The 23,892-nt window shown below is 39.0% G+C and overlaps 1 long non-coding RNA gene across 1 annotated transcript; it reads left to right on the top strand.

Moving 5' to 3' along the window:
• Positions 1-2,006: 2,006 nt before the first annotated feature.
• LOC118899992 lies at positions 2,007-21,114 on the top strand. The gene is made up of 3 exons (XR_005021025.1): positions 2,007-2,156; positions 2,261-2,573; positions 20,937-21,114. It is a non-coding gene; the product is annotated as an uncharacterized LOC118899992 (long non-coding RNA).
• Positions 21,115-23,892: the final 2,778 nt, after the last annotated feature.

The following is a 23,892-nucleotide window of genomic DNA, read 5'->3' as shown; positions in this document are numbered from 1 at the left end:
TATTAATGAAATGAAAATAAAGGAAGGAAAGCCCCCAAAGTTGGGTTTTCATAGTGAAACAGTTTGGGTGGTCGTATCCTGCTGTGTTCCTTTTATGGAACTAAAATTGAAGTTCTCTGGTTCCTTGTTTACCCGAGATCCCACAGGGAGTAAGTAGCAAAATGTGGATTAAAAATTGGGGATCTTCTGATTCTAACAGTCATGATATTTCCATTGTACCAGAGCATATAGCTTTCAGGTCTGGCTCTAACTAATAAGCAAATTGTGAGCAAAAGAGAAAAAAGGCCATTTAAATTTAACGCTGAGACTCGCTTGATACAGACACGGAGTGTGCTGTGCAGGAAGAAATAAATCTGCTTGTCCTCTTTGTTCCTTACTGATGCCCCCTCCTCCCACATGAATGCTCACCCAGAGGTCAGGCCGCGGTTGGATTTGGGAGGGTTAAGGGGTGTTAACAAAAATGCTCAAGAAAAGATGGATTCCAATTTCATTAGCGCTCAGCCTGAAAACACTTTCCTTCCTTTGAGGGAAGCAAAGATCAAGTGAAAGACAGTTGAGAGACACTTCACTTGTTTCCTGGAAGCTAATGGACCATGAGAGGAAGGATGTTCACACAACTCTAGATGCAGCCAAAGAAGGTGCGCTTATCTGCTGCTTGACGATTACAAATGTCTTTCTTTTATTATTTTATTTTATTTTAGGCCCTGCCGCACGGCATGTGGGATCTTAGTTACCTGAACAGGGATTGAACCCGTGCCCTCTGCAGTGGAAGCAGAGAGTCCTAACCACTGGACCACCAGGGAAGTCCCAAAATGTCTTTCTTTTAAAACACACTTTGTCTGTGTGACCAAGTCAGGAATTTCAGAAGCCGGTTCCCTCCTTTTCTTCCAGCCTCCAGCTTTAGGCATGGGATTGATTGATTAATGGATTCATTTAATGGACAATAATTTATTAGCTCAGGAAGGAATTTCAGAAGTCAGTATGAGACCCTCCATCTCCCAGCTTGGTTCTTATTAGAGTCAGGCTCAGGGCTGATTGACTGACATACGCATTCATTTATTCACTTGTTTTACAAATTGGCAAGTTTGTGTCCTTGGCATTGTACTAGGTTAATGCTTCCAAATATGTGGTTTGTATAACTCTTTTTTTGTTACTTCTTTTTTTTTTTTTTAATTTTACTTATTTATTTATTTATTTTTGGCTGTGTTGGGTCTTCGTTTTTCTGTGCAAGGGCTTTCTCTAGTTGTGGCAAGTGGGGGCCACTCTTCATTGCGGTGCGCGGGCCTCTCACTATCGCGGCCTCTCTTGTTACGGAGCACAGGCTCCAGACGTGCAGGCTCAGTAGTTGTGGCTCACGGGCCTAGTTGCTCCATGGCATGTGGGATCTTCCCAGACCAGGGCTCAAACCCATGTCCCCTGCATTAGCAGGCAGATTCTCAACCACTGCACCACCAGGGAAGCCCTGTATAACTCTTTTTTAACATAGCACTAAGCTGAACATTATTTATTAACAGGGTATTAACTGTGTTAGAAAATTGTAGAACTATCACATCAAATTTAGAATTCACGGTTATTATTTCTTAGAAGGTAGCAAAAATAGATAACTAAAAGAGGGTAAATTTAAAGAAAAAATTGAACAGTAATAGAGATGAGAGTACATGTCTGCCCATCAAATTGTGAGCCTTCACCATGTCTGTATTCTCCACGGTACCTAGCGCAGTGCCTGGCATAAAATAGGTGCTCAATAAATGTTTCCTGAGTAGACTGAGTTCCTATGCCTGGCAAACATACCGCTGAGCTGGAGGGTCTCTTTGTTTAGTAGATCTGACTTTCCTCTCTGGCTTGTCACTGATCTCAAATTTGGAGCTGGGAACATTAGCTTACATTTTCTGTAAGAAGCATCAGAAGTTTAAAAGCTAACAAAAATAATAGTGGTGGTGATGATGATAATGAGATTTATTGAATGCTCCCTATTTTCTAGGCATCGTTTTAGGTGGGAACACATATCTCTTAATTTCTCATCTTCACTATGACTCTGTGATATGGGTTTCTGTTTACAGATGGGAAAATAGAGACTTGTTGGGGAGAGGTGTTAATATCACTCAGCTGCCTGTGCCAGAGCAAGAAAAGGAATCCTTGTGTGTCTGACACCAAAGGTATTTGAATCTTCTGTGCAACACTGTCCATTGAGACTTTTTTCTCAAATGTGGTTAACAAAGCCATCCAAATGCTAATTTGTGCATCACTTATCTGATTACAGATCAGGACTGACTGCATCAGAATGGCAGTTCAAAATGGCTGAATTACCTCCCTGCTATAGTTGGGAAGATAGGAAATTGTGCTCATGCAGCCATCAAGCCTTCCAATTATATTTTTTCACTTCATTCCACAAGAAAAAAGAAAAAAAAAAATCCAGTCAGCCTTGAGCTCTCTTGGAAAAATCTTTGAACTGTGGATTTTACATTAAAGCTACATCTTGTAACTGAAGGGTGGGGCAATGGGAGAGGAAGGAGTGAGTGAAGATGCAAAGGTTTGTTAAAATGGGATCATGTGACCATCTGTTTGCCTGCAAGGTAAGAAAAAAGGTAATTTAGAACTCTGTCCTTCTCCAAATTGTAATGACTTTGTGCTTGCATTTCTCTGTTATCCCAAGAGAGGGATAGTAAAGGTTGTGATCTTTCAGTAGGGCTCTGCAGGACATCCCTTGTCTACTAACCACTTCAAATCATCTCAAGCCTTTTATTCCAGCCATTGTGTGACAACCTGTTCTGCAGGCTGAGACCTGCTTCATGTAGGGGCAACCCAAGTGCTCCCCTCTCGTACTTCTTGCCAGGGACCCCTCTGACTTAATGATATCAGCCTCCTATGGGAGGATGCAACTCTCAAATGCAAGGGAGTCAATGCTCCCATGGTGCCCCTCATGATGAATTCGAGACAGAAACTGATAAATAAAATACTCCTCTTTTACTTTCCTGGAGGATGGTTCTGATATGCACTTTGGTATGTGTCTAGGAAGGTTCTGGGGAAGCTAGTAACCAGTCGCCCATCGTGGTGGCCAACTCAAAACACATCTTTGTGTTGGTCTTCCCTTTTTTCCTATTTCACTCCCCCTGTCCCTTACTTCTTCCTGCTCTTAGGGATAATGTTTCCAAATAAACTATACACAGGTAATAAAACTTTGCTTTAGGCTCTTTCATGGGGCAACTCACACAAAGAAAGATTCTAAGAGTAATAATAATGAATAACTCAAATTTGCATAGCATTTTATAATCCACTAAGCTTTTCCACACAGTACCCCTTGTAGCTGCACAACAACGAATTATACATGCATATGCATACATGTGTGGTATGTAGGACATGGATTATTATGGTTCTCATGTCCTAGATGAGACAACTGAGATTCCAAGAGGTGAAGCACTTTACTCAAGGGCATCCAAAAGGCAACGGTAGAGCTGGAACCAGAATATTGTCTCTGGAGCTCTTAGTCCAGTGTTCTTTCTAATTTGACCTCATTCAGAGTCCTGGGACCATGTGTCTAGGATTTTGCAAACTGGAGCAGTATTCCAGAATTTTACTTTACTAGATTTCAATTGCCAGTATATTAAAGTTCACAGTATGTATCAATGAAATTAATCACCCAAATGATTAAACATTTGGGTGTTAAATGCAGTGATATATTTCCAGAAAGTTTTCTTGAGTAAGTGCTCAGTTCTTTCCCTTCTGTAGGCTCTGGTTTGAGGCCAGCCTGCTGCATAAGCAGCCTCCCTCCTCAGAAAAACAGTAGGAGGAAAGTATGATTCTAAATATAGCTACCATTTATTGAGAGCCAGCCAGACTCTGAATGCTTTTTGTGGTTATCCTAATTAATTCTTAAAGATCCTGTGAGGCAGTACCATGAATATCTCCATTTTGAGATATGTGCACGGGGAAGTTAACTAACTTACAGGGTCACACAGCTAGTAAGTGGTGTAAGTCAGCGTTTGAACTCAGGCTGTCAGACTCCAGAGCCCGCTCTCTTAAATATTATACTGCCTGGGTGAAAAAGTGTGTTTAGTATTGCTCATTTTGTCATTTTATATTAAATGATAACCCTACTGGCCAGTTCTTCTGAGTCTGGGAGAGGTTTGTGAGAGAATACGTCTTTTGCTAGAATCCACTTCATCGACTCTGTTCTATAAAATATAGAATGTCATAACTAAACTGAAGTTATTCTGTCAAAAACACTAACATTTAACAAAGGACCAAAGAGGAGGGTTAGTTGAGAAATGCTCAAATGTATAGAGTTTCTTATAGGTGATAGTATCTGATTTTATGAGAAAATATAGACATTGTGTTAAGAAATTAGTTCATCTCCTTTGAATCCTCATTAATGTGTATTAGAAGTTATTTCTAAAAAGGCTAATCATTTTTGGCTTTAAAAATTAAGCATCAAACTTCTAACGAACTAAAGTTTAAAAATTAAATGTAATTTTAGATTACACTTGTAATCTAATTTTGGATTAAATTTGCGTTTTTCCATTGCATTACATTGGATACTCCACTGGATTACAATAGGTAAGAATTGTAGGATAGAGAAAATAGTAGAAAGTATATATGTATATATATATATACATAGGCATACCTTGGAGACATTGTGGGTTCAGTTCCAGACCACTGCAATAAAGTGAATATCACAATAAAGTGAGAATTTTTTGGTTTTCCAGTGCATGTAAAAGTTATGTTTACACTATACTGTAGTGTATTAAGTGTGCAATAGTATTATGTCTAAAAAAAATACACATACCTTAACTAAAAGTAATGCTGTTGGAAAAATGGTGCCGTAGACTTGCTCAGTGCAGGGTTGCCATAAACTTTTAATTTGTATGAAACACAGTATCTGTGAAGTGCAATAAAGCAATATATATATATATATATATATATAAAAACTCCAGGCACATTCTAAGTATTGAAGATCAGTGATCCTCGAACAGAGTTGGGAAAGAGGTAGATCAGAATCACATGGTAGACGGTGGCTCAAGGTGATTATACCAATTTGTAATTTTTTTCAGTCACGTGAGGGAGTTTCTACAGCTTCTGTAATGCTGGTGTTACCCAGACTATATAATTTTTCACATCTGATAAATATGAAATGGTTCTCATCTCCATTCTAATATGGAATGTCTTAAATTAAGGAGTTTGTTTATAAAGTACCCTTTAATCTTGATAGCTTTATTGGTACTCCCACTTCTTTCCTTACATCCTGTCTGCCACTTAGGCTAAGCCGTGAGAGTTGGTGTCACATGAGAGAAGAGAGGAAGGGCTGCCTGGGCAGCAATGCCCACAAAGTAAGAATAAAGGGAGGTATGATGTTCAAGTAATTTCTACCCAATAAGAAGGGGAGGTAGAAGCCTTTCTTATAGAGATTAGAGGGGACAGAGCAGAGAGGACAGAAACTCCTCCACTCCACTACTTCCTCAATCATTAATGGCATGGGGTCACCTAATATGATGCTACTTAATGTCCAATAAAGGAAAGCAAACTAATTATTATTTTTCTGTACATCTGATTTTCACTGTGTGAAAATGTTGACCCATATCTCCAGTACCAACATACCTGATTTCCATCTACTAAACCTCAGTGTCAGGTGCTATGCCAACAAAGCACTTCATCTCTATTATTTCCTTTAATCATCCAAAACTATCCTATGGGATGTGGGGCAATGTGATTTTTCCTCTTTTACATGTGAGGAAACTGAGGTTAGTGAGATAAAGGAGCCTGCCCAAAGGTGGAATTGCTATTTTAATCCAGGGGTGACTGATTCCAGACAGGCACACTTGACCACTGAATGATCGAGACTCCATTTGGAGCACCTGTTGGTAATGACCTCACAGGAGACTGGTGGGCATTAGGAAGATAGGATACATGTGAATTCCGGCCCTGGACTTTGCGGTCAGAAGAGCTAGTGGGACCTTGAGCAAGATGTACTACCTTTTAGCAAGTGCTCCTATCATGATCTCCTGGATTGCCATAGCTGCTCTTGACAGAGGCAGGTAGTGGACTCAGAAAGCCATTATCCTTGGTGCATATTGAAGCTTGTTTTTCAAACATCTCTTCCTGAGATGGTGTGTCAGTTAGCTTCTGCTATGTAACAAATTACCCCCAAAACACAGTGGCTTAAAACAACAACCATTTATTTACCTTATAATTCTATTGGTTGGAAATTTGGGCTGGGCTCATCTAGGTGGCTTTTCTATTCCCTGCTGGGCTCACTCATTTATCTTAACTGCCAGACTGTCCTGTGGCTGCTTAATTAGGATGGCCTCAGTGGGGATAGCTTATCTCTGCTCCCTGTGGACTGTCATCCTACAGCAGACTTGCCCAGGCTAGTCCACCAGGCCTCTGGGCAAGATTCTGAGAGTTTGGCAGCTGCAAGGATTCTGAAGGTTTATGCTCTAGAACTTACACAGTCTGTTCTGTGGCATTCTATTGATCAAAGCAAGTTTCAAGGCCAGCCCTGATTGGACAGGTGGGGAAATAAGAGTCTACCTTTTGATAGAAGAATCTACAAAGTCACAGTGCAAGGACTGTGGATACAGAGAGGGGAGTAATTGAGACCATGTTTTTCAAGCAATAGTCCACAGATTGGAGAAGTCTTGGGATAGTTTTTCAAGCCAGTGGAGGCTGGGTCTCTGTGAGCCTGGGAAAAACACTGACTTCATTTTTTAGAATTTCAAAATATAGCTTTAGAGTTTACCAGTCTCCATGGTACTGAGGGAAGTGCCCTTTTTGTCTCCAATTACCAATGCAATGCCCAATGCAAGTGCTTTACAGAGCTGTGTCCCCATGGACATTCTCTTTAGTTCTAACATCATTTCTGTTGCTTCTCTCAACCCACAACTAATACTGTGAACTATTGCCAGAGGACAACACACCCAAATCTTCATTACCTGTGTTTTGATTACATGTTTTGATTTATCTGTGGTGACGCAAGTGCTTGCTCTGTTGGTATTTCCATATTCGCTCTGTTAAAAAACAAAATTCAACCGAAGATCTAATTGGTTTTATGAATGATTCATGAATCAGGCAGCATCCATATAGCAATTAGCAGGGTACTTGAGGGGTTGTACCAAAATGGAAGGGTTTATAGGAAGAAGGGGAGGGCAAGGGAGCTGTTAAGAAAAGGAAAGAAAGGGCTCTTTTAAGGCCAGGACATCTTTTTTGGGAAAGGGAATGCAAGGGTTTTATCATGCAGATTACCTCTTCTTCCTCTGGGGGATGGAGAAGGCTCAACTGATGTTACCTCATTGGTGCTGGCCAGAAAATTCCAAACTGGTTGATTAAGATTACGTTTCTGGGGAAGGTTGAAACTGCAGTTAGCTTAGGTGTTTTTAACTGTAGATTTGTTATCCTGGTATTTAGCACAAGTGATCCCATTTTGGGCCTTTTCTCTTTAACAGTTCCATTTGCCCTTATCGTACATACAGATTTTATGCAGGGAATGAAGCTATCTCTATCGTTGGAGAAGTCTGAGTCAGTGAAGTCTGGCTTACACTGCTCTTTTTTAATCAGCCTCATTGAGGCTCTGTTTAGTCCTTAGTGTGGGAAGAGATGTAGGAAAATGCCATGGTCAGGCTGATTGTCCTGAGTCAGGATTTCGTATGGAAGATACATTAAAAATCCCTTTCCCCGAACACCACATACCTCTGAATTTACTGCAAATGTCAAGACAAATCTAAATGATTTTTCTAGATTACTCACTCTTTTGGAATGTCCCCATCTACTTTCTTTCCTTACATGAATTTTGAGAGTTGACTGCATAATTCATGCATGTTGGCATATTTATGGTTTTTGATAGAGCCCCTTGCATTCTTCATTGTGCTTTATGAAAATCTAATCTACTCAGATTATAAAACTTCTCTTCTCATTTTTGGAGGCAGCTTCCTGTAAGACTCAAAATGTAGCCAGTATTAAAATGGTAATTCCCTAAAAATATACTGTGGGGCTTAAGAGTTAATCTTCTAATAATAAGAGCCTACTATGAGACAGGCACTTCTTCAGCACTTTAAATACATGAATACATAAATAAATTTTTCTCACTGTAACCCTTCCATGTAGTTTGATCATTCCTATTTCATATATGAGGAAACTAAGACTCATAGCAGTTAAGTAACTTACTTAAAAGAGCATGGAATCATTATGCCACTAAACCAGACTGGGGACCAAGGTCAGCCTGACTACAGAGCTAGTTCTTTGCCTAATACAGTGGGATTCTTAATGTGATAATGGCCTTTGACTGCTGAGTCACTGCTACTATCATTTGGAAGGAATGTACTACTTTTTCCTGGAAGCAGTAGGTATATTGATGCCCTCACTTCCCCATCTTTATGATTTCATGGCATGGCTACAAGATAGAAGTCATCTTCTAAAAACTCATATGAGATTGGAATGATAGACATTGCATACACTTGGGGGAAAGGCACTGACCAAGTGAGGGATATGAAGTGGGTAGGAAGAATCAGAAAGGTGCTTCTCTGTTAATCTTGGAAGGGTGCAATTTCCCTAGAGGAGGAGAGATTTTGGTCCTTATTTAGCCTTGATTGGAAATGTCATGGCGTTGATGCCGGATGGTTACTTCTTATTTGCAAGGCTAATTTTATCGTAAGGAGAGCATAATGAGCAAAAGGTTACATTAAGATAATGGAGAGTCCCTCGTTTTCCCACCTTTCTTTGCCTCCAGGACACTTGTAACCCCAAAATGTGTGGTTCCCTGTCAGTCCGGAGGTTCCTGCTTTTGTCTGCCCAAGCACCCTCGTTTACAAGACATATGGTTTCCTGCCATTTGGCCCATGCCCTCCGCTCTCTGCTCATATCTAGCTATCTGCCTGCTCTAACAAAATTAACTACTTGATGATTATGAGCACGTAGTAGCCCCCAGACCTTCTGGTGCCTAAGGATTGACAATGTTAATTGCCCTGTTACCTCAACATCAATCAATGAGAGAATCGTGCATGAGTTGATCACATACCCTGGGAAATTCCTCCTCACCTTCCATTTAAAAATGAATTGCTAAAACCCTTCGGGGAGTTCAGAGTTTTTTGGGGCATGAGTCACCCGTTCTCCTCGCATGGCCCTGCAGTAAATCTTTCTTTGCTCCAAAGTCCGTCGTTTCGGTTTGTTTGGCCTCACTGTGTGTCAGGGACACTTGTGTTTGGTAACAATATCAGCCCAATGTAGGCAGTCCAGCTTCTCTCTGCCATGCTAATGCTTCTAGGAATGCCTTCACCGGAGAGGCACAAACTTGGCTTCTGTAGTTTAGTTCTAGTTGAAAATCATAGGTTTTGCGTCAAAGCTGTTTGGATCCGGAACGACATTTCCCAAGGGTGTTCCAGAGCTTCATTTCTCAACTGTAGTCCCAAGTCTGGAAAACTCTTGAAAAATAACACCATATCCTAGCTTATGAAGGGCTTGGGAAAATGCTGCACTTCACATACCTGATAAACTGTTTAATACTGGTCAGAAATCCAGAGCTCCATTTTGGACCTGTTACATTTGAATTGCTTAATATATATCTGAGTGGAGATGTCCAGGGAGAAAGTGAATCTGTGAGCCTGGCATTCAGGAGGGAGATGAGATTTAGGGGTAAATAAATATTAGGGAATTAGCAGCATATAGATACCATCTTTTAAAAAAATTATTATGAGGGGGAGGGAGGGATAAATTAAGAGTTTGGGATTAATAGATACACACTACTATATATAAAACAGATAAATAGCAAGGCCCTACTGTATAGCACAGGGAACTATATTCAATACCTTGTAATAGCCTATAATGGAAAAGAATATGAAAAAGAATATATATATATATTATAACTGAATCACTTTGCTGTATAACCAAAACTAACACAACATTGTAAATCAACTATACTTCAATTAAAAAATTATTATGATAAGAACATCTAACATGGGATCTATTGTTTTAGCAAACTTTGAGTCTACAATCCATTCTTGTTGACTATAGGTACAATGTTGTACAGCAGGTCTCTAGAACTTATTCATCTTGGCTGAAATTTTATGCCTGTTGATTAATAACTCCCTATTCCCCCCTCCCCCTCAACTCCTGGTGACCATCATTCCAGCATTTGATTTTAGCATATAAATGTTTTCTAATGCAATGGGTCTCTCCTTCGTGTAAATACAGAGGAGAAGAGGGCTGAGCCTGAATCTGGAACACCTATGGGAAACAGATGGCTCAAAGTTATAATAAAGTCATATTAAATAATAGGGAAATCTTTAAAAAACAGACATAAAGGGATTTATTAATTATGATTTAAAAACTTGAAAGTTGACCTAAATAATATTAATTTATATAAAACTGCAAAATATTAAGTGCTTTTAATATTGGACTTAATTTCAAAACAGTGACAGCTTTGTTGAAAATAATAATAATAATAATCTTAGATTAAATGTTTTTTATGCTTCTAATAGACCCTCATCTCAACAGTCCATAAGATGGAATACACAGACCTCTTTTATTTATGGGTTCTTCTGTTTGGGCTGTCTGTGGAACCTCCAGAATTTTAGGTCTGGATAGGTGGCTTTGGCTTGAGAGGTTGAAAGGAAGACACAGGAAAGTAGAGGAAAGAAATAAAAATGCAACCTTAAATGCGCAAGGGGACACATTCATAGTCACACACACAAATGTAGAGGAAGTAGTGCGGAGACATACTAATTAATACATTCATCATTGAAGAAATCAATGTTAAAATACATTCATTGGGATCCACACTTGATGGGGGACAATTCAATTATAATGGGTCATATCTATTGAAGATAGTTATATCTTTTCCCTGATTTACAAAAACTGTGATTTTTAAGCAGTCCTATACAATGTTGGAAAAAATCTCACAACAAAAGATGTGAGCTGGGCTTTTCAGTTCTCTTCTCTCTATTTTTCAAATTCTTTCTCACATTACTTTTCCCAGGTTTCCAGATCCTTGATCTGCCTGATCTTCTCCACTAAAAAATTATACCAAATATATCATTCATTAATTTATTATTGGCTGATGATTAATTTATTCATGCAACAAATACTTATTGAATGCTTCCTATGTGCTAGGCACAGTTCCAGCTCTGAGAATATAAGTATAACCAAAATATATAAAGATTTATGCCTTCATGGAATTTATATTCAAGTTGGAAGGGGGGAGAAGGAGTTAGAAAAATAAATATAAAAATAAGGTACACATGTGTCAGATGTTGGTAAGTGCTATGGAAAAATATAAAGCAAGAAAGGGGGGTTGTGGGAGAGTTGAATTTTAAATAGGGTCATCAGGGACAGTATCACTGACATTTGAGCAAAGACCAGGAGGTGAAGGAGAGAGTTGTGTGGATATCTTGGGGAAGGTACTCTATTATCTTTGCTTTAGAACTGGGGAGAAGGAAATCTTCAACTCATAGAAATAAAATGTTAATAATGGCATTTCAGATGTCAATTAGGAAGATGGTTTTGGTGCAAAGACCTTCTTGGAGTCCCGTGAATCATGCCATGCACGTCACTGCCAGCACTGCTAATGGGAAAGGCCAACCTAAGAGACGGGTTTTGAGTAACTCTTCCAAAGGTGAAGGCCATACTACCTGGCAAGTGACAGCCAATGAATGGATCTGTGGTAAAAAATTGAAGCCTCCCAGGAACATGGTAGGATGCCAGAAGACATTTAAACATCCTCAAGAAGAGAGAAAAAAAAAATCTACTTTTTTTTACAGTCATTTTTCTAACTTTTAACTTGGCTTCAGCAATGTCTCTTTAGACCTTTGAATCCGTGCAGGGTCTGGGCATTACCTGGTTCTCTGTAAGTCTAATAATGATCCTATGTTCCCATGATTCAAACTTAAAAATAAAGGTTAGAAGTGTAACTAAGGGGGTCTCTCTGGGTTGATAGAGGAAGTGAGGAGGAACCATGAGTGGCTTCTAATATTTCTTATATGATATCCTTAGTTCTGGATGTCCAGTCTTTTTTTTCATAAACTCTTGGTAATTTTGTCTCTGACACCAAGGTGAGGGCTGGCATATTTCTTTGAACTATGTAGTGCTTGTAACTCTTAAGCTCTGTCTGTCAACACTCATTGTCTGAATGCCCCCACTTGTTTCCCAGAGTGCCATGCCATTTCCTTAGTTCACTCTTTCTTCCTCTAATCTCCAGGACAACTAGATGTCCCCAGTCAAGGGCACCATGGATGCCGTGCAGATTGTACCATACACAAGGGAACCTAACCAAGGGTCAAGTGGGAACTAAACTTCACTCTCTGGTTTACTTGCCAAGCCATGTACCCTGTCATTGAGCAGTGTCCATCTGGGGAAAGAGATGTCCTTTTTTAATTTAGCTAGAAACAACTTATGTCAGTCAAGCCATGTTCCCTTGTGGCTGCAATCACCCAAAAGCGGTGCCTTTTCTAATTCACACGATGGAAACTTAGGGGCTAGCAGTGGCCCAATTTCAGTTTTCAAGGCATATCTTCAATGAAAACCTCTCTCCCTCTATCCTTCTACATGCACAAGCAGACATACCCAAAAGATCTTGCGCATTTGTGTGGTTACACGCACATATACATCAAGAAAAATGTCGATCATTAAGAAAAACTCATTTTGTTCCTCAAATTTTGTTTCATCAAAGCTGTGGGCTGTAATTATACTGGAAACAAGTCAAGGTTGTTTTCCACCTAAAGCACTTCAGAATGAGTAACTATCAATGAAGTAAAAGTAGGCCTGGTTTACACTCCCATTTTAATGTTGTCCAAATTTTAGGATTATAGGGACGTAGAGAGCCTTGACAGGTTATCCCACCTCTAGGAAGTGCTCTACCTAAATCATTACAAACAGGGTGGATTACTTTGCACAGGGTCAGAAAAAAATGGCTTGGAGTCAGAAACAGTGGTTGAGTCTGAAAGCCAAGCTCCGAGTGGTAGACATGAGGCAGGTTTGTTATAGAAACAGCTGGATTTGCTCCCATGGCAGTGAAGTGGGCTGCCTTCCACTTTTGTGAACTAGGAATTGTACTTAACTCATTGCTTTGGAGTTAAGAGCAAGGGCTTTGGAGCTAGATTTCTAAGATTAGAATTTAAATTCTACCTCTTACCTGCTGTATTAACTTGACCAATTCCCTTAGCTGCTCTGTGATTCCATTTTCTCATTACCATTGTTGACCTCTTCTCCATCATCATCACCATAATCCTCATCCTCCTCATCACCATCATCTAATTCTTGCCCCTGTTCCTTCAGCAGCTTTCTCCTACAGCTGGACACTACACTGCTTTTGTCTGTAGTTCTTTTCCTTTCTATATATCACTGTGCTTGCCAAGTTATTTCCAAGCACCAGATTGGTCTTTCCTCGGTGTCTGGGTTCCTCCTGAGTAGACATCCTGGATATCACCCGGATACAGGCTGTTTCAATTCAATTGAATCCAAAGTTAACAGACGGTGTTCCCTACAGGAGGAGAGAGGGGTTTAAGGTGTTCAGAAAAATAAATTGGATAAAAAGAAAATATTACTCCTAACAATCTTTGTGAACTTATTTGGATTAGATTTAAAGAAAATATATAGGCTTTATGCACATCATAAAAATGAGAGCTATCATTTTTTTGAACAGATACTATGCACTAAGTACAAGGCTGGATTTTTAAAAATACAAATATTTTAGCTATCTTGCTGGATAAATATTCTGATGAGGAAATATGAGGAAACTGAAATGCACAGTAATGAGAGACTTATAAAAGGCAGTGCTAGTTCATGCTCTTTCTCTGACACAATTTTCTCCAATATATTAGTTTGATCTTTTTTTCTGACCTCTGGATGCCCTAAACATGTGTATGAAGCATAACTCAGTCATAGATAATAAAGGCAGCTTTTTTCAGTTGACACATTTAATTATTTCTTACTATGAAAGTAATACATAATCAATATACAAAATTTTGAAACAACAGATTTGTGACTTGCCTAAGGTCAGGCTGGTCTAATAAGTGGCACAGTCAAGGCTTAACCTTCCCTGAGAATCTATGCTCTCAGCCACAGTTTTGTATGAAACCATTTCCCTGTGTTGGTCTCCTTTGGTTGACTCACATACAGGGTCAAATTCATTGTTATTTAACATACTGGCACATCTCAGTTCAGGGTATTTGTTCGTTTTGCACAGTTCCATCTGTCTTTAACGTAGGTTAACAGTATGGAACTTCTCTTGGCCAAATAGGCAGCCAATAGTAGTAGTATTGGGGGATAGTAGTTAACACCTTCATGGTAGCAAATGTAACTGGAGAAGCCAGTGAGGCAAATGGAATGATACATGATAAACTGTCTCCTTTCTGAGACTATCTAGTGATCTGAAAGTGTACGTTTAGCTTGATGGCAATGCTGTCATATTATATGCAAATTAGTAAATTTTTGGCATACTGTTTGGCCAGGGGGGAGGTCCAAGGTCACCGCCTCCTTTACTTGTGTTTCCCCAAGCTCTACTTCTGCTGATGGGGGTGTTTGTTTGTTTTGTTGAGAATCATACTTTAAGACGATGCCTGCATAAATACATCATCACATTGGTTTCCTTGGTAAATATTGGTTTACTTCTCTTTTTAGTTTACAATTAAGTTCAAAGTAAGCCCTATAAAGTGATGGAGAAAGTATATATCAGGGTCTCAGCCCCTTCATCCATAATATTAAGGGTTAGGTTAGATGATAACTGAAGACTTTTCCATCTCTCAGATTCCTTAAACTTTCCATTAGTCACAACAGTGGAAGAAATTTCAGGACCCGGGATCACATTAACAATTTTTTTTTCCAGCAAATTTGGGTGTATTCCAGGAAATGTTGCTAATTCATTTCCTGCCAGCTGCAGAGAGTGGAATTTGTGATTTTCATCAATTGATGAGTGTCAGATAATATTCATGACAAACTGACATCAGAAGGGAAGCTGACTTTCAGTAAAGACATCAAAATGATAGGAGGTTAGGAACTGGACCCCATTTCTCATGCGTGAAGTGGAATAAAGTGAAATTAAGTTCTCTGCCACAAACATGTTCAGTGAAGTATAAAAAAATCTCCAGTTACAATTCTGGCTTATAAAAATAATATCACACTCCTTTCCTTTACTCTCGGAGCCTGAATGGAATGTAGACAGAATAATGACTGTCCACTTAGGCGCCACAGTGGTGCTCCTTTGAGGAGGTGTGGTAGGAAATACACAGATGGTAGATGCAGAGAGCCTTCCTTAGATTCTTGATTACCCCTCTTACTGGTGTGTGAGCTTAATCATGTTATTTAATTTCTCTGAGCCTACATTTTCTCATCTATAAAATGAAAATAATAAAATGTTCCTCAGAGGTTTTTTGAAAATATTAAATTTTAACACACAGGTGATGGCTACTGCTCAAACAGTCTAGGTCCACAGCTTCATATTCAAAATTTTGCAATCTAAAAGTTGTAAAAATTATTTTCTTGAAACACCCTTGGTGGCGAAACCTCAACTGTCTGATCTGATTTCACTTGGTAGAAATTTTTACCTGATCATGTGAAGCTATTTACAGTCTTTACCTTACTCGAGGTGAATATTCATATATTTTACTGCATAAATATAAGTGTTTGATAATTTGTGCTGTCTCAGACCACTCTAGGGGGTATATAATGTACAATTTAATATCTTTTTAAAATTTAAAATTTCCTGAATTCTGAAATGTACATGGCCCCAAGGATTTCTGATTAGGGATTTTAGGCCTATGTTTATTTCCTGCTTTCAGAATGAATGAATATGGAAAAATTTTTGTATTGGCTTATTCTAGTTAATATCACATGTGGTCATTTTGGCAAAATAATCTCTAGGATTTTTTCCTATATTTTTTGAAGGAATATTTTCCTATTATCTGAACTAAGATTTATGAATATAACCACCTCAGAGGTCAGATATGACAAAGACCTTAATACCTAGAACCCAGTGAGTCTTATGATAAGATAAAAAAATATTCCACACTCTGGTTTAGTTTGACTAAGTTAACAAGGCCCTTTCACATTACCTATAGTAGTTGGTTAATAAACATTACTGAGAAGAGTTGAAATTCCAAAAAATATGCATGAACCTTATGATACTATGACAGTAGTTGGATGAATGAAATTTAACAGATTCTCAGCTTCTGTGAATATCTTTCAATTGGACATCTTTTCAAGAGAGTATAATTTCTGCAAGGCTTTTACATATTTGGCTCAGCTTTTGGTCTCTCTCTTTTTTTTATTTTAGAAAAGCTGCATTTGCTATTAAAAAAGGCAAATCAAGTATTCTCTTGATTCTTAAACTTCTTACTCACACCTAAATATTATTCTTACACTTAGTATTGAGTTTCTGTATTTATTGCTAGAAGTTGTGGCAGCCCAAGAAAGCTATAGATATGGATATACAAGCAAAGGTGGGAGCCAGGTTCCATCCCTGGTATTGAAGCAGTCTTGTTCTGTTGCCAAGCGCAGAAGCCACAGGATCAAAGCCAAAGGATCAATTGCCTGAAGTGCTCATAACTCATTTAAAACAAATTCCAGGTTTAATTGAGCCTGTATCAAATAGATTTTCCTGTATTAAGAGGAAGTTTTTGTAGTTTAAGATGTGCAAGAGAGAAGACTATCAGTAATACTCCATATCCATGGTGAACAGACCAGTGTAATTCACAAGATACTAAAGAGAAATTATTTGTAGGCTACATAGTCACTGGGTAAAAATGAAAGTAATGTATTTAATTGTCCTTTGGAGGGCTCTTTACATTATTTTTATGAATGCAGTAGAAACATTGAAAAGCTGAAGAAAAAATAGGAAATTAACTTACATGAAAGTTGGCTTATTAATTGTCCTTTCATGTAGAAATGTATTTTATTGTTGTTTAGAACAATGTAATTTCAGAAGTAGTGAAAGTGTCTTAACTCATAAAAGGAAGCAAACAGAAATGGGATCAGAGAAAATATATTTTGGACCTTAGAAGAGATGAGAGTTTTGGCATGTCAAGGTGCTTGCTTTTGGTTCTCAGACCACTTTTGGTGCCATTCTCTTCTAAGACAGAGAAATGTACATGGTAAAGGCACCAGGGTGAAGTAATAGAAGTGTGTTTTAATACCTCTACTTTATTCACCTTTTTTCCCCACTATTGGAGTACTGTAACCATCCTCAATTCTCTTCTCTCCCCTTTATTAAGCCAGCCCTCCCAGGAACGTTTTGAATTTGAAAGATTCCCTTGAATTATGGAATTAAAGACCTTTTTGTGTTTAAAACAATTGTAGAAACTACAGATTAGGGGTTTCCTGAGCAAGAGGATTATCTTGGTGCCCATGAAGTCATTCAGTTGACTTGCTAAGAGCATCTCAGTTATGATATGGAAAATTTTGAGCTAATCTTCTTTAGAAAAGTCTAGTAATGGCTGGAGTCTTGCACCCCCTCTTGCCTTCCCAACAATCTATGTTACAGTGAGCCAGAGGAACCTTTTAAAAATACAAGTCATATTTAATTCTCTCACCTAGTTAAAACTGTTCAATGCTTTCTTTTACTCTCAGGAAAAAGACAGAGGGTGGTAACATGGCTTACAAGGCTCTGTAATAACGTAGCCTCTGCGTACTACTCTCTAATCTCTGCAGTCCAGAAACACTGGCCTTGTTTTAGTTTTTTGAAAATTCCAGGGTGGTAGAGATTATGTTTTATTTACTGCTGTATTTCTAATGCCTAGCACTGTGCCATGATTGACAAATATTTCTTAAATGAATGAAGGAAAGAAGGAATGAGTGAAATGTTGGTGCCATTCTAGTTAGTCTTGGTGAAACTTCCCCATTTCTGCTATTGTCCCTTATTACACAAAAATATATTGAGTACTTACTATGTGCCAGGCACTGTGCTAGGCGCTGCTAAACGACACTTACAATGTACAATAACCGAGCTGTTGAGAATTAAGGATGGCCTCAGAGTAGGTTACAGTTTCAGATAGATTTGGAGATCTAATATGCAGAATGGTGGAGAGTATAACTGTAAAACTCCACCTTTTTGCTGCTTTTAGTCTGGACACAAGATTTAATTTCCAGGGAGGCAGAGATGCTTTATTATTTTTAAAAATTAATTAATTAATTAATTAATTTTGGCTGTGTTGTGTCTTCGTTGCAGTGTGCTGGCTTCTCATTGCTGTGGCTTCTCTTGTTGCGGAGCATGGGCTCTAGGCTCATGGGTTTCAGTAGTTGCAGCACGTGGGCTCGTAGTTGCAGCACGTGGGCCCTAGAGCTCATGGGCTTCAGTAGCTGTGGTTCGCGGGCTCTAGAGAGCAGACTCAGTAGTTGTGGTGTACAGGCTTAGTTGCTCCATGGCATGTGGGATCTTCCGGGACCAGGGATCGAACCCGTGTCCTCTGCATTGGCAGGTGGGTTCTTAACCACTGCGCCCCCAGGGAAGTCCCAGAGATGATTTTAAAACAAAAGTGAAGCACAATGTTTACTAATGTCTGCCATACTCATGCTTGAAGAGTAGCATATGAAGAGATACAGATGTCTGTGCTACCTTGAGGTTCTTAAGTGAAGAGACCTGGGACTACCCTCACTCATTTCCTGCCCCCTAACTCTTTTATCTCGGGCATAAGAGGAATGAAATCATGGACTGTTATGAAAGTCTGTTCTAGGTCTGAAAACATTAGATGCCTTACTGTGTCATTTTATAAATGAAGTGCTCAAGTGTTCTAAAGCTTCTTTGGCAAATAGTGGCAGAATTACCATCTCTTCTAGAGGGACCTGGTGTAGTAGAGCAGAGGGCTATTTGGAAGAAGCTAAATTAGAACTGACCTATTCTGCAGAGGGATTATCATTGAAGAACAATTTAATGTTTCTTTTGTATCTGTTACATGATTTGATCCAAATTGGCTTTTGGGGAAAGTTTTTTATTCCCTCTTTTTTTTTTTGTATTAGCAGCATGTACATGCAATAGATAAATGTTTAGAGTATGTATATATATTTACTGTTTGATTTGCTTCTTTATTTTTTTCTAAAAGACAACTAATTTGAGTGTGACTACCCTGAATATTATTTTCTGCTAATAACGGTAATAAATTGTCACAGGATTGGTCATTCACGGCAGACTTGTAACTTTATAACACCAATTTAAAAGTAGAGTTTTGAAATTTTAGGGAAGAAAAGTAGGGCTTAGGGTATGAGTGTTCCCCCATTCCCCCAGGAAAGGATAACTTGCAAAGAAGTAACTTTATGATAAATCACCTCTTTTGTCTAATTCTTGAACTGCATGCCGTAGTCTCTCATCAAAGAGGCCTTCATTCTAGTGAGTTTTACAAAAAGAAGTCCAAGTTCCTCATCTGTATTAAGGGCTATAATTGTCTGAACCTTTTAGTCAATCTCAGATAATTTCACATTAGAGTCACAGTCTTTGAGGCTGTTCTCAGTTAAATTATCTTCTGTTTAAATATTATACTATCTCCACTTGACACATCAACAAACATTATGAGTCACAGAAATCATAAGTATGAGAGGCTTTTTAGCTCCCTTCCCCCTTTTTCTTCTTTCTTTTTCTTTTTTCTTTTTTGGTCAGTGAAGATGCGTTTTATCATCTGGTTATTACATCTACGATTTAATGCAAGCTTCAAGATAATAATTTTCCCTTTGAATCATGTACAATTATTTCCCAGTGTTTCCTCAGAACAATTGTATAGAAACTTGCTCCATGTTAAAGGAATTTCCAAACAAAAGTTTTTATTTGGAAAATTCTGCATAAGATACCACGACTCTCGGAAATTCATAACAGGTGAACAGATTGGTCTCCAAGAAGTGCTTCAGTAAAAAAAAAAAAAAAAAAAAAAATTCTTTAACGCAGGATTTCCTAAACTAAGTTGACTTTTGAACCACTTTCATTAATACCAAGTAGTATCCCACTATGGGAAGTTGCTCTTTCAGTCCAAGCTATTGAATATCGGTTCTCCTAATACTCATAAATCAGCTTGGGATTTAATTCTGGGAATGAGAGTGTATGTCAGCTCATGATATCTGTGACCCTATGGATGACTTCCACTGTGGTTTGTTTGGCTGATCTGATAGCTAATGTAGATATTCTATTCTTTCTGCAATGCTTCAGGTACAACTTTCTATTCCACTGAGGAGGACAACTTTCTTAGACAGAAGAAAACATTTCTTTGGAAAAAAGCATAAAATTGTTCTCTTTTCCTGCTAAAATCCAAGTATGTTATTAGGCTCATTTTGGGAGAAACATGGAACTTTGATTCTGACATTTGTTCATAAGCTTGTTAGGAATGAAGTGTTGTGATACCCTTGCCCAATAAATGTCAAAGAATAGTATATTATAACATATAACATAATAGTATATGTTATACTATTATACTACAAAATATATACTATAATAGTATATATAGTATAATAATATCATATAATATAGTGTAATGGTATAGTTATAACATAATCATGGTACAGTTCTCAAGGAATAGTGTATGCACAGGGCATGATGACCCAGTGAAGGTCGGCTGGTTATAGTGGAGCTGGGGATCCATTAGCATGTGAACACTAGAGAAATTCTTTAAGACTGCTCTGGGTATGTTCTTACAAATTTGTAGCTTGGCTTCACAATAGGTTGAATGTATTTACAGATCACTTGGTGAATTCATATAAAGCATTATCCTTTTCCAAAAATTTTCATCTTTGATTTTCATGTGTATCCCTGCCTGTCTTCACAATATACCCTTATTTAACCTCATTTTTGTTCCCAGCACTCCTTCCTCCGGCCTGATGAACTGTTTCTATAGTTTACGAAGGATGTAGAGTCACAATCAGCTTTCTATCAGAGTCTCAACTTCACTAGGTTTAAAGTACTCCTTGTGGTTTTAGTAAAATGGAAACAATTGTTGCTTGCGTAACTAATACAGATGAATCTGGTGCCACACCCTCCCTGGTCTTAGGTGCTGCTTGAACTTTACCAGAGGAGGAAGTGGTCAGCCCCTACGTCATGCTCCTCAAAATGCTTCTTAGAAAGATGCTTGACTCCTGTGCCAGTAAAGCCACCGAGGAACTTAAACAAACTGGTTTGGGCCTCACGGAGGAAGTAATCTGCACTGTCAAGAAAGAGAGAGAATTGGCTTCCCTGGTGGCGCAGTGGTTGAGAATCCGCCTGCCAATGCAGGGGACACGGGTTTGAGCCCTGGTCTGGGAAGATCCCACATGCCGCGGAGCAACTGGGCCCGTGAGCCACAACTACTGAGCCTGCGCGTCTGGAGCCTGTGCTCCGCAACAAGAGAGGCCGTGATAGTGAGAGGCCCGCGCACCGCGATGAAGAGTGGCCCCCGCTCGCCGCAACTAGAGAAAGCCCTCGCACAGAAACGAAGACCCAACACAGCCAAAAATAAATAAATTAATTAATTAATTTAAAAAAAAAAAAAGAGAGAGAGAATGGCTTTCGCGCAGGAAGGAGCTTGGATGGCATAAGGAAGATAAATAGCCCTGAATGAATGGGTGAATAAAACCCTCGACAGTTTGAAATTCCTTTGGAGGAACCTGGGAGGTAAGCATTTTCTTTCTTCTCCCTTTATCTCTTGTCTGTCTCATATTTCAGTTTTATTGCCCCTCTTTCACTGCCCATGGTGCTGAATTATGATGAGACCCAGACTTAGTTTAACCTTAGCTATTTCCTGACCTCCACACCTTCTTTTAAGGTGGATAATGACACAGTTTACTTCTTTCACTGCAGTCATGACTATTACTAAATTTTTTACAATAGTCACATCTAATTTCTTATTACGCTTCCCCTTCACCAATGCACTGGGCAATGTGTCTGGCAGGAAAAGTACAGGCAGTATCTCTGGCTAAAATAACATCAAAGGGCATAGCTAAGACCCAGTAAGTGTACTTATTTAATCAGAGAAGTATGCTGGGATGGTTCAGAATGCTCATGGATGGCCTTCTTCTCTGCAGAGACCAGCCTAGGCTGGACGTGGGTTCCAATTCTCATTCTAAATTTACTAGTTATATTGCCTAAAGGCAATTACCTAATCTTAGTTTGATTTGCTCATCTGTCATTTGAGGGACTAGCAATAGCTATCTCATAGGATTTTTCTAAGTATATGAGATAACATAAAAAGTTTAACACAGAGCCTGGCATAGATGTTCAATTAATGCTGGTTTCCTTCCCTTCTTTGAGCAGCAGTGGATGCTGTCTTAATGCTCCTGAGAGACATTGGTAATTCTTGATTACAAGGTTAGGAGTCTAGGTTCTTTTCTTGTATTTTTCAAATGAAATTATTTCAAGTTACAGCAGATCTAAGATCTGCTATTTGGGTTTTCTAAAGAAAGCATATAGTAGTGAGGGAAAATTTTTATTTGAGAAAAAGCTCTATATCATCTGGGTTGAGAAACAAGGTAAGACAGCAGGTCAGGACTTCCCTGGCGGTCCAGTGGTTAGGACTCCATGCTTCCACTGTAGGGGGCACCGGTTTGATCCCTGGTCGGGGAACTAAGATCCTGTACGCCGCACATGGTGCGGCCAAAAATAAAAATAAAAAAAAGACAAAAAGACCTAGCAGGTCAAACAGTGGTGGCAGATACAAGCTGAATGACATCAGCATATGCTCAACAATGTGAGTGCATCTGAGATTGTAATGATCAGTCAGTCCCTGGTGGTGGTACTGGTGGTGTTTCTAAGAAGCAGCTACTCCAGTGACTGAGAGGGTTGAGATGTAGCTTGCACTTTGAACTAGGCCTAAATCAGTTTCTGTCTCCACCAAATAGGCTGATTTCTGGAGGAGCTCAAGTAGTTGGGAATATGGGTGCTGGGCGGAGGTGGGGGGCAGCAAGTCAAAGGCTGAGTTTCACAGACTGGGACAAATGCGCCTGTGTGTGGGTGTGTTGGAAGGACACATAATGTCTTATGCCTCAGACATTCTAGAAATCTTCAGCACTCACAGGAAATACAGTGTCCTGGTTAAGGGCTCCAGCATTGGAGATGGACAGACTGGTGTTCAAATCTCAGCTCTACCACTTGTTTTGTCAAATGCACTTAATAGGAAATCCACCTCAGATTGGATTTTTAGATAAGACTATCTGTTGTCTCACACATCAAGAAATACAGAGGCAAGGTAGGCTGCAAGCCTACTGTGTCAGGACTCTGGCTCCACCCCTGTGATCTCTTTGTTCTGTCCTTCCCAAGCAGTTGGCTTAATTTTCAAGAGGGTAGAAAGGTGGCAGCAGTGATTCTGGGTACCACATACTCTCCAGAAGAAAAAGGCAGACTAGTTTATTTCTCTATCTCTTCTGTAGGAGTGATAACACCTTTCCTAAAAGCCTCACAGAAAACTTCTCTTTTCATTTGACAGAATAGGCTTATATGCCCATTTCTAAACCAATCATGACAGGGGAACAAGATTACTGTGATGAACTTAGGCTAAAAATTTTCCAGTCTGGGGGCCTGAGATAAGGATCACACTGAAAAATTTGAGGGAGGAGTGGGTACCTGAACAAAGTTGTTTCTCTGTTAGAAAAGAAGAGATAGACAGCCAACAGTATACATTATAATTTGTTACCTCCTTTGAGTTTCAAATTTTCCATCAGTATCATATTCATATGTCACATTCAGAAAATATTAAGTAAAATAATGTATGTAAAGCACTCAGCACCATACCTGTTTACAGAGTAAACATTTAGTAAAGTAGCAGATGAACTGGAAATTGACATACCACAATTACTGGCTGCAAGATTGATTCAAAGCTCTTACTGCTTTACGTGACTCTTCCTGAGAAACTTTTGTTTGTTGGAAGATTTTTAATCACAGTTTCAATTTCAGTGCTTGTGATTGGTCTATTTGTATTTTCTATTTCTTCCTGGTTCAGTCTTGGAAGGTTGTGCTTTTCTAAGAATTTGTCCATG

The sequence above is a fragment of the Balaenoptera musculus genome, chromosome 8 (genome assembly GCF_009873245.2).
Source record: "Balaenoptera musculus isolate JJ_BM4_2016_0621 chromosome 8, mBalMus1.pri.v3, whole genome shotgun sequence".
Classification (NCBI taxonomy): Eukaryota; Metazoa; Chordata; class Mammalia; order Artiodactyla; family Balaenopteridae; genus Balaenoptera; species Balaenoptera musculus.
The sequence above is the reverse complement of the archived record's forward strand: the minus strand, read 5'-3'. Positions and strand labels throughout refer to the sequence as shown.